This window comes from Python bivittatus, unplaced genomic scaffold (genome assembly GCF_059951505.1).
Source record: "Python bivittatus isolate LINGU-HERP-01145 unplaced genomic scaffold, Pbiv_v1 ctg000980_np1212, whole genome shotgun sequence".
Classification (NCBI taxonomy): domain Eukaryota; kingdom Metazoa; phylum Chordata; class Lepidosauria; order Squamata; family Pythonidae; genus Python; species Python bivittatus.
The window spans coordinates 64,891,507-64,903,526 of NW_028277125.1; the positions used below are offsets into that span (position 1 = coordinate 64,891,507).

At 38.2% G+C, this 12,020-nt stretch overlaps 1 protein-coding gene across 1 annotated transcript in view; it reads right to left on the reverse strand.

The window, feature by feature from the left end:
* Positions 1 to 12,020, reverse strand: part of TCERG1L (transcription elongation regulator 1 like) — a 187,495-nt gene that overhangs the window by 72,100 nt on the left and 103,375 nt on the right. The window lies entirely within an intron of this gene.

Consider the following 12,020-nt stretch of genomic DNA (forward strand, 5'->3'; position numbering starts at 1 on the left):
TCTCACAGGGTATAACCACTAATTGCTTTAGCATAGGTTTAGTCTGGTGAGATTCTGCCTATTAGGTACAAGCTAATAAAGGAACAATACTGGACTGGTCTGCCTCGTTGTCATTCTTGGGCTGGGCCTGACAATGATGTCATGACCTACATGACATCACTGGGGTTTGTTCTGAATGTTTATGATCATTGATTTCAAAAATGTATAGGAAATTTACCCAAGAAAATGAACTCTGCCAAGATTTGGAAGTGAGAGTGACAGAGCTGACCATACAATTCTGGATAGGAAATTGTAGGAGACCTTGGTGTGCATCCATTTTGCTGGGCATCAAACAAGTTGAAAGTTAGTTTTGCAAGAAGGAAAAGACAAATCTAGTACATTAAGATCTGGTCAGAAGGATAAGAGACTTTATATTGTTGGTTTACAACAATGTGCAAACCAGTGTAATAGGTATATGCGCGTGAGGTTTTTGGGGTCAAAAGTCGTAGTATTTGGAAGGTACTACTTGCAATCCATTGACATTGCTTGTTAAAAGTATTGATTAGCCGTTTATGTGGAACACACCCCTTGAAATTCCTGGAAAATAAATGATATTAAGCTAGACATGTCTTTGGCCTGATCTAAACAAGTTTCCTTTATTGGAGAGTCAGAGAGTCAGATCCATTCTCAGAAATGGATTTCACCTCTAGGCTTCTAGGATGCAATATTTCTATTTATTCAGCACTGAGACTTATTGAGTTCAACAGAATTTATTTCCAGGTGAGTTTGTAATGGAAAGTAGCTTAATAAAGGAACCTGGAAGATCCAAAGGGTAAGAGGGCTAAAGTAACAGCATCTCTTTCCTTTTTCTCCTGTTCATTTTGTTTCTCTTTCAGTTGGAATATTTTTTCTTGGACTGCACCCAGTAGCAAAGATTTGTAATGCTAGTGTAGACTACTATTCATTAAGGAATAAATCCAAGGATTGGAAGTACAATCATATGGATGAACCCTGAGTATATCTTTCTCTCCTCCTTTCCAAAATCAGAATTCTAATGTCTAAGTGAAAAGATTGCACAGATTTCTACAACTTCTCAGAGAGATTATAAGATTAATCATTCTTTCAAATGCAGGCACTGCCTTTTAAGAAGAGGGAGATCTGAGAGATCCAGTGGTCCTTTAAAGACCATCTTCCAGGAATCATAGGGCCAAAGCCAAAGTGACATATTATTTGGGCAATTTGGTTTGTTAATAAAGACATTTTAGAAACTGGAATTGCACACTCAAATAACTAAACCCAATATCTCACAAATGTACATTAACACTTTCTTTACAGATTATCGCATTTATTTATTTACTTATTTTTCAAATTTGTCACGGCCCATCTCACCACAGAGTGACTCTGGGCAGTTTACAGTAAAAACAGAATAAATATTAATTAAAATAGATAAATATTAATTAATTAATTAAAATTTGCTAAAAAACAAACTTCCTATATGATATTTCCAAGAGGCTGGTGTTAATTAGGTGTTAATAAACTCAGGGAGCATCGTCAAGATGCCAGCCATCCCCAGGGTTGGTTGTATCTTGCCCCACGCAAGTTGGCAGAACCAAGTCTTCAGTTCCCTCTGAAAAATTGGGAGGGTAAGGGCCCACCTCACATCTGGGGGGGGAGAATTCCATAGGGCGGGGGCAACGGCAGACGAGGCTCTCCTCCTAGGATCTGCCAGTCGACATTCTCTCACCAACAGGATCCACAACATGCCTTCTCTGCCAGACCGGGTGGGACAGGTCGATGTAATGCCAAAACTAGCATTAGTAACTAGTATACTTGACCTCAGATGATTATCACAAATATCAAAACTAGCATTACTTACTAATGCATTTGACTGAGTGCTCAGCTTATTTCTATATGGAAGAAAGCTTGTGGAGGGTTGTGCTATAAATGAGGGCTACCATCCCTAAGCTGCAAAAATATAGGTGGCTACTATATGGCAGCAATGAGATGGAGTTTTCCCTATCTCTTTGCTGCTATTGATTGGTTCTCCACAGTTTTGCAGCCAAATAACTCCTACAAATGATAAATATGCTAACTTAGCCTGAGCCACTATCATGAAGATTATAGTGCTTAAGTTTTTCGGGGCTTGAATCTGTTGTCTTTTTACTTACTTTGAGAAACCATAAGTACAAGACAGACATTTGTTTTGTTGTAATTAAAGCCATGTTTTTACATGGGATGTGACAAGACTGAAAATATGTTTTATTGCAGCAATGTCTAATTGGTGCTTTTATTTATGTATTTGGAATGCCTTTGAAGTTTGGTGGCCATTTCTGATGCAATTAGTTTCACTGACACTCAGCCTTATAAACTAGGATGGGGGAAAGATTAAATTGCTGCCCAAACAATAGAACAGCACAAGACTGGTTACTTATCAGATCCCTGTTTGTAAAACATATTGGAAGCAATCTTCAGAATTTCAGAAAACAAGTGTAAAAGATGGAGCTTCCTTTCAGCAAATTAACTTAGATTTTTGTTATTCTGTTTACCTAGGATACAGAGTCTGAGTTCTATATTTCCAATTATTTTATCAAAAGTAGAGTAATTGGTTTTCAAATCAGGCAATTTAAAAACAAATAAAAACGAGACAGTGTTCTAGCCAACTTAGTCTTTGCAATGAAATCAACAGTGTTATATTACCAACAATATGAAAAAAATCAACTTTTTTCTTTATGAAATAAATATCTCTTTTTCATAATTATTATTTGGTACTTAGAATCAGTAACTGATTATTCTCCTCTACAAATTTTATCTATCTATCTATCTATCTATCTATCTATCTATCTATCTATCTATCTATCTATCTATCTATCATCTTAAAAATGTCAACTTCTTTCCTTCTCAATCATTTTAAAAAATGAGAATTTTGATAAGATTTAATCAAAATTTGCTCAACCCAAATTCAAAGACGATAACTATTTCCAGCATACTACTGTGCCTACCTATTGGCTGTTTAAGATGAAGATATAAGTGGTAATTCTTCTGCAAAAATATGGCTGAATACAAGGCAATTAAAGCCAGGCATCTATGGGCTAGGTACTCGGAGAACTTTACCTGGATGGGTGGTTCCTTTCCTTCTGATTTTCCTACATTCAGTGTTTTAAACTTTAGGTGACATTTGTTTAATTTTTTTTTAAAAATGGACAAGTTTTTATCAGAGATAAAGCATATAACCTGACTCAACTCAGCACCCAGTGGCTGTGTTCCTACAATGTGCAAAGCTGGGTTATGGGTACCATTTCATGAGGATATCTAAATATCTGCACTGAGAAGTTAGGGAGGGACAATTTTAACTCCAAATAGTCCATGATTTTATGGACTTCATCATATCATAACCCTATCAAAAGAGCATCTGATGCCCAGACCTGTCCATTCAGGCTTCCAAGAAAATTCTGTGACTCTAAAGCAGCCAGGAGAACAATTCCATTATGGAAGTCCCTGCAGAGTCCTGGCAGCCACTGAACACACCTCCCAACACTGATTGGCTGCACCAACTGAACCATGCACCCCATCAGGCCCCGTTTGGAGATCTGCAGCATCTTATTTTATTTTATTTATTTATTAAATTTATCTCTGCCCATCTCCCCCCAATAGGGGACTCTGGACGGCTCACAAAAACCATTAAAACTATATATATATACATACACACACACACACACACATATATACATACACACACACATACACATACATAAAACATAAAAATTTATACAAAACATTACTGCTCTTATTGCCACAATGTAGGCCTTGATAGTGGCTCTGACCTGTGTTTGGTCGGATTCGGTCTTCCTCCAGTGGTGCTCTAGACGTCTCTTGACCCTCTTCAGAACCCTCAACTCCTCCGTCAACCACAGGGAGTGTCGGGGCCGATGGGGCAAGAGAGGTCACATAGGTGCGATCTTATAATGAGCAAGAACTCCAAATGAGGGAGGAAAAACCCTTAGTGGAGTCTGTTGCACCCAAATGCCCAAAATATTCAGAAATGCTCCAACTTACTGCAAATGCAAACAGGAAATACTGCTCCAAACAATACTACTTGGGAATGCACCTTTCAAGCTCCATATAGCTGATAGGGGTGGAGGTGGAGAGGATTTCTATCTTTGCTGCCCTATTTTTCAGGGCCTCCCCGTCCTGGCTATGGGTCTCAGATGCCAGAGACATGTCCTAAGCTACTTGTAGGTGTTTCTCTTGTCTCCCTTTTACCCTTTCCTGAGGTCCTTTATGTTCTCTGTTTATTTTGTTTCACGATGGCTGTTTCCTTTGTTATCACTTTGCTTCTTCCTTGAAGGAATTTTGCTTCCACTGGGGGGAAGAAATAGTATTTTCCTTCTCATCTGCTATTTGGGTGACTGGCTGGATTATTTACTTATTTGATCAGCTTTATAAAGCCACCCAACTCAACTGAAAATCCCAATAAGATGTCCAAACCAGACTAAAAATAATGGAAACCGAAAAGAAGAAGACCTGATTGTACAAAACGTCCAGGGAAAGCAACTCCTGGTCACAGGGGCCAGGGAAAGTTAAGGTAGTGGAAGAATGGCTGGAAAGCTACCCAGTGCTCCCTGTGACAGATTCTCTTCTGTTCTTTGTGGCCAAGCTGGGGGAGAGACAGAGTAAGAGCTGGAGGGGAAGGGCTTGGCAATCACAACACTGGGAGTGAGGTGAGCTGTCGCTGAAAGGGACAGTGAGAAAGAAACTGACAGCCACAGGGAGCAGCAACTGTATCCAGCCCCTGTCAACTCACAGCAATCTCCCTCATTAGTGGGGAAGGGGCTAGTGATAAAACTAAGCTGTCAATACTCTACTGGTGCAAGAAATCCCTGGAGAAAGGAGATGGGGACACGGCATTCCCCACATTGCAACTTTTTACCCAGCTAACGCGATCAAGTGCTGCCACCATAATTGATAAAGGGGTTTGACTGGATTATTGGTTGACCAGGATCATGTTAGTCATGAGAACACCACCTCACAATTGGTTCATACATTGCATTTTGTAAAATGATGGCTCCTCTTCCCAGCTGAAACCCAACATCTGACTATTAACTTTTCTGCAGGAACTCATGGGCTTCCTCAGCTCTATACAAATAAGATACAAAGCAGATTGTTAAGATAAGGATGCTATTTCAAAGCTGAGTAAAAATGACAACCCAGCTCATTAACTGTGACTCAAGAATGCAGAGACTGAATTAAGCATGCCACAAATATATCTGATTTCTTTACTCATCTTTACAGAGAGTTGGACAATAAAATCAAAATATCAAACTCTCAGGATGTCTTCCTATGAATGAGACCCACCTATGCAGTTTTACTAAAGAACTGGGATGGTGTAAACAGGGAAGAAGGGGCATAGTTCCTAGACCTTTGCAAAGTAGTGTTACTTTACTCAGCAGAACTGTCTTAAACAAGGCAAGGTGAACAGCCTCCACTGACCCAGTTAAAAGGTCAATGTGGAACACTTGTTTGGGTCAGTTCCTTCATTTTGCTGCTTTGCTTCATGGAACAGCTTTAAAGGGATACTCTAACTAAGGTGTGATGAAAATGAAGTGCTCCTCTGAGGCATTCTTAGCCATAATAAGTTCCAGGAAGACTCTCAAACACAGTCCTTTGAAACAGAACTACCCCCTTTCCCACTGAAGTATCACAGATACTTAAGCTCATGGAAATCAAAGATCTTACAATGCAATCCAATCAGTTCCTATTCAGATAAAGACCCGCTGCATTCTGTGGGATTTGCTCCCTTATAAATATATCAAAGATGATAGCCTTAAGCATTTTTATTTGTCAAACTGTTTGGTAAGCCATATTTCTATCCATTGCAGCAATGATAGCAAGTAGTGGCAATCTGCCTAAGGCTAAGAAACAAGTGAATGGCCGACCCTGAATCAGAGCCCGGTTTGGATCATTCTAGTTTATTGCTATGTTATATATCAATCATTCATCAATAGTACTTTTTCAATGGGGATTTACTTTGACACACACATGTAGTGGCAATGCAGAAGACCATTGTTATTTCAAGGAGTTTAGGTGACATAGTTTGATTTCTCCTGCGCATATTAAGAAAGCTCACTTTGAATCATAATAATGCTTAGTTGGCTTGCTTTTCACTTTACTTAGAAGTGGGGGGGAGGGGGGAGGGGAGAGCAAAACCCTTGGGATGGTTTAGGCCAGTGTTTCTCAACCTTGGCAGCTTGAAGATGTGTGGACTTCAACTCCCAGAATTCCCAGCCAGCATGGCCACACATCTTCAAGCTGCCAAGGTTGAGAAACACTGGTTTAGGTTAAGCACTAGCTTATCTATACAGTTCTCAGAGTCTTTTGATGAATAGAATAACATCTGGTCAAGGTCACTTTCAAAGCCCCTTACTCCAAAACAGAGACATGGGATTGCAGTGCCAGGCTTTAATAAAAAGCCCTGGCATCGCCCCTGGAATCTGGAGCATGGTCACAGGCCTTGGGACTAGGCGCTGTGTTATCTATGCCAACTTGGGGTCTCTCCGCTGTCACCTTTTGGTAGCTCACGACAGTAGGGGAAGAGTTTTATCATCTTGCTTGGTATATTATGCTTTTATATTATGCTCTTGTATTTCTGTTTAAATCTGCTTGCTAGCGTTAACAATAAAGCTTAAAATCTCCTCCCCTGCTGGTGTGTTCGTTGTCTCTGGATCTAAAAGAACTAGTTGCCTGGGCACCTGATCACTGCCTTGACAATTGGCAAAACAGCAGCAGCAACCACCACAACACACACCCACACACCAGAGTGGATAACTCTGTCCTTTTAAAAAAATATTTATAAAGTGGTCAAGAGATTCCTTTTAGTTTTAGTTTTAGTTTTTTAACTGTTTAAAAGTCAGAATGAGAACATCAGTTCCATACTGGAACAGACACCTTCTTTCTTTTCCATCCTATTTCCTGAAACAACCATGTAACATGCAACACTGAATGTGATGTAGTCATTCCAGGAAATGCAGGAGAAAAGAAAAAGGCTATCTGGAACAGTTTGATGTTGCTGTTAGTAGTCTGCCTTTTGAAAAGAAAAACTGGAAAAGATCCCTGTCTATTTCATATATTAAAGAAAGTATAGTTTCCCTCCTCCTCAGACCCTTCACAAATTTGGGGGCCGGGCAGACTACGTTCAAGTTTAATTACTTTGCTTGTAAAATTTGCCATTTCTTTATATGTTGATGATATGAAAGAACAGTCTTTTTTCATCTGGAGTACAAATACTGTTTTGTAAGTTGAAGTCGGCAGATCCAAGTTCAAATAAATGATTATAAACCCTGGCGCTAAAATTCAGAATGGCCAATACTGTCATAATCACTATTTCATTCTGACTGAAGCTATTCATATTTCCTTGTCTTTTTGTTTTGTTTTAATTAAAAATACACAGAAGAATATATTAGGAAACAAAATGTTACAGTATAATGGCTAAATATTATACCGACTTAAACTTATGGAATGATCCATGCTGGTTTCAGGTAACTGCCATGAAATTTTAAATTGAGAATGTTACTGTATTCCTGGATAGATTTACTGTTACATACCCAGAATATAGTATAGAAGAAAAAGGAAGATCTTTTATTTGAGTATCTCCATTATAACAGTCCAAACTACTTCTTTTTGCTTGATTAGGCTGTTAAATTTGTATGTAATTCATGGATTAATAACTCAAAATGACTTGCCACTGTTATGAGATAGAGAACAGAATTTAACAAGACACATGTAGTGAGTTATATACAAAATGCCCACCACTGTTAAATGAAAGTAGGAACATAAATCTTCTCTTGCTGTGCCTGGAGAATATTATCATTTGTCTTTTCTTCTGGTATAAATTATTTTACACTTCAGTGTATGAACAAGCCACTTAATATGCAGGGTTAGGAAAACACACACCAAAATTAAACTAAAGCACAGCATTTTCCCAACATTACTTTGCGCCTTGCAGTTTTCAATAAACTCCTCATAGACACATATATGTGAATACATTGAGTTTTGTCCTTAATGAGAATTTCTAGCGGTAGAGTAGTTTATGGCTATGCTTGCACATAACATTCAGCCATGGCTATTGTTGTTATTGCAAAGAGAGCCATAATCTATTCCTCTACTGGAATATTTCAGAGAAGCCTCAGAGCAGACAGGTCTTGAGACATTCATACAACTGTATCCATAGGATGTGCATTGTCACGGCAAGCCTTTGGATTCTGCACCACCATTCCTCCAGTGAAGAAATGAGGGATTTGGAAGCTTTTCTGCCTAGTTTAGATGAACCATAGCCTGTCATGATATTTCAGCATGGACAACCTAAGTTTAGTCTTAACAATGTTGAGAGTATATTAGCAACCAACCTCAAAGCAGAGTTTATACAACTGGTTTGTTTTCATGAACCCTAGTTAATATTTACCATAGCATAGAGCTCAGCAGCAGCAGCTGCTGGGAAGAGGACAGAACAGACAAGATAGAGAACATGGTGTTGCAATGCCACTCCTGCCCTTTTTGTACAGGAGTGGGCTTTAGATGACATCTGCTATCTTGTCTGTTTTGACACCTCACCTCACCTCACCACCTGGACACCTCCTCTGGGGAGGAGAGAACATTATGTATGCTGCCTTGAGTTGTACCAAATAAAAGCAAGATACAAATCTGAAGGAAGGAAGGAAGGTAGGAAGGAACTACTGGCCATTGCAATTTTCAGTCTCCTCCTCACTGTTGTTAGAGCTCATATTTGTCATGCCATTTATGTTATTATTGTGTTGGGGCCCTTCTTTCTCCACAAAGGCCACTAGAGGAACTGCTCAGGGAGAAAGATCAGAAAAATTATCTTTTGTGCTGGATGGGAGGAATAAATACTCTGAATCTATTTCATTTTACTCCTCTATGTGCTGAACTACAACTCCCAGCATCTCTCAGAACTGGCTATGGTTACTGGGACTACTAAGAGTTGGAGTAGAGGTCTGTTTGCAAGGCTACACATTTCCCTCCGCTGCCTGGTTGCATTCTTTGTCTCCTCAGCTTTTCATTCCCTGGAGGAATAACCTTGTGCAATTCATCTAAAACCCTCAAACAAATAGAAAAACTGCTGGCAGGAATTTCACTTTCTCTTTGTGAATCTTATCAAAATTGACTTTCTCTGGCTTCCCCTTCCTCTCTACCCATTCGCTCATACTTCATCAGTCTTTTTAAATTATGTTTACATGGTACAGCACTGTACAACTGCTGTGTGGTGTACTTATTACATTTGTGGCACATAGCATTCATGAACAGTCATTATTAGTTCATGATCTGGAAAATTAACATATATATTTAGCATAATTTTGCTATTAAGGTAATAAAGATATTAATTAAAAAGAGGGATAAAACACATATATAAACAGTCATCTTTTGTCATGTAACTCTGGATTGATTTTCTTTGTCATGATGGCTTCTGCTGCCCCCTCCTTTACTAAATTCCCAGAACATTATGTGAGTGGAAGTCTCCTTTCATTACTTTTAATATATCACTAATGTCTTTCATTTGGGCTTCAAATAACCCAGGATAGAATTATTTTCACAGCTCATTTAGGCAACATGTGAAACGTGTAATGAGTTTGATATCAATGCGGCAAAGAATCACGCAGGCAATGGTTTTCCAAGTGAAAAAGTGGAAGTGAAAGATGGACTTTGAAGAAGTGGGATAGAAAAAGTGTTGATACTTTTGAACTTTGGAGTTGGAGAAGACTGTTGAATTTACCGTGGATAGCCCAAAAACCAAACAAATAGATAATAAAACAAATCAATCAAGCCATCATGACAAAGAAAATCAATCCAGAGTTAAAGATGACTGTTTATGTATGTGTTTTATCCCTCTTTTTAATTAATATCTTTATTACCTTAATAGCAAAATTATGCTAAATATATATGTAAATTTTCCAGACTGTGAACTAATAACGACTGTTCATGAATGCTATGTGCCTCAAAGAGTTCTCACTTGAGACACAAATGATGTAGCTCATTTGTATATTTTGGACACATTATGTAAAGAACTAGCTCTCTTGAGAAGTCAATATAGCCAGGCAACGTGGAAAGAAAAAGAAGGAGAGGATGGCCAGCAGCAAGGTGGCTTAACTTCACTACAGCTGTGATGGGTCCACCATTGGAAGATCCGAAAGACCAGGTTGGGGATCATTCTGAAGAAAACCTATCTATGCAATGGCTAAGAGTCAGCACTGATTTGATAGCATAGTGTCATAATTATTCTTTGGGAGGAAAATTCTCCTTCCCCTATTGCAAAATGATGCCACATCCAGGACAAAATGGTAGAAAGTATATCAAAACTGTGCTGCTACCCCATTGGCAACAACAACAGAAAGAAAATAGTTCTACCCATAGAGAATCTCACCACAAGGAAACTGATGGACAACATACTCTTTTCTCTGCCCACCAAATGAGGAATAGTCTTTTGAGAAACCATATTGCGCACAGCCATAATTACTGTCTGAGAGTTGCCTGAAAACATGTCTTCTCCAAAACACAGAGCTTTGTATGTCAATCCTCAGTCACTAAGCTTCCCCAAAGCAGAAGGTTTAAAAACATTATTCAAGAGTCATCTGTGGTAGCATTTCAGAGAAAGTTATTTTAACATTTTTCCCCTCCACTGACGCAACCATATGGAGCTTTATTGTGTATCATAATTTTCCATCTCTAAAAACAAGCTATTGCCTGCAAATGTTCATACTGCAATAAATATGCTTGGCTTTAATGTGACTCTCTGCTCTTTAACAGCTTGCATGTGCTCTTCTGCAAACGCTTTGAATTTCCTTTAAGAGCAACTTAAATGGTATTTATTATTTCCATGGAATGTATGGTGTAATGTTTATGCATCCAATTCTTGTTTTTTTAAAAAAAACAAAACCATCCTTGTGATTTTGAACCCAGGTCCACTGCCATATTACCCTCCACTAGCAGGAAAAACAAAAAGTTTCTCCAAGCAGATGACAGTTGAGAGAAATGTAAATGGTAGGTATTTAGCTGCTGTAAGTGGTTGGATTTTTTGTAAAATAAATACTGCCTTGTGCCTGATGGAAAAGCATGCAGCCACTGAATGATAAGATGTTTGAGGAAAATTCACCCCTCCTAGACATTGTTAGTTTAGGACGCCCACAGGCAACATACATTCTATAAACCTAGAAAACCCTTGTCAAGGTCTCCAATGTCATTACAATGAAAATATATTATGGCACAATTGTTGTGAAGGGTTAGGTTTGTTTTGGATCTGGAGACAATTGCTTGTTCAGTTATGACAAGTGCTGAATTGTTAGCTTCCACATCAATTGAAGAACTATTGGTTCATCCAGGCTGTTGCTTCACATTTCTCTGCCATATATTTATTCATTACATTTGTTACCTGTCCCAATCAGACAACTCTCAGTAGCCCACAAGATCACCATGGTATGATATTCATAACATTAAAAAATAAAATTTGAAAAATGCACATATAACATACATAAAAAGCTACAATATAATAATAATTTAAAAAATAGAAGGCAGCAATTACAATTCATGTGCTCTTCTAAATACTTGGTGTGGAGCCATTTATAAAATGCTGACAAAGTGAGGGGTGATTCTATCTTATTTACCATCTTTCTGTCATTGTTGCTATCATCCTCTGTTATAGTTTTAATGTTGCATATTATGCAATGTTAATTTTAATTTGTATGATTTAATTGATTATTAAATTTGTAATTTATTAGTATTAAATTTAATGCTGCATATTATGCAATGTTAATTTTAATTTGTATGATTTAATTGATTCACAAGTGTGCAATTTGCATCACTTCTAGGGCCATACCAGGTTTGGAGAGAATGTTAAAGGCCACATTCCAAAATTTGGCATAACCATTTGGGGATAGATGTCTGCAGGTTTAAGGGACAAAATGGGACCATTGGCCATGATGCTTGGGGCTTCTATCAACTAAAATTTTAGCAATATCAGAAGAGTTATGAATTTTGTT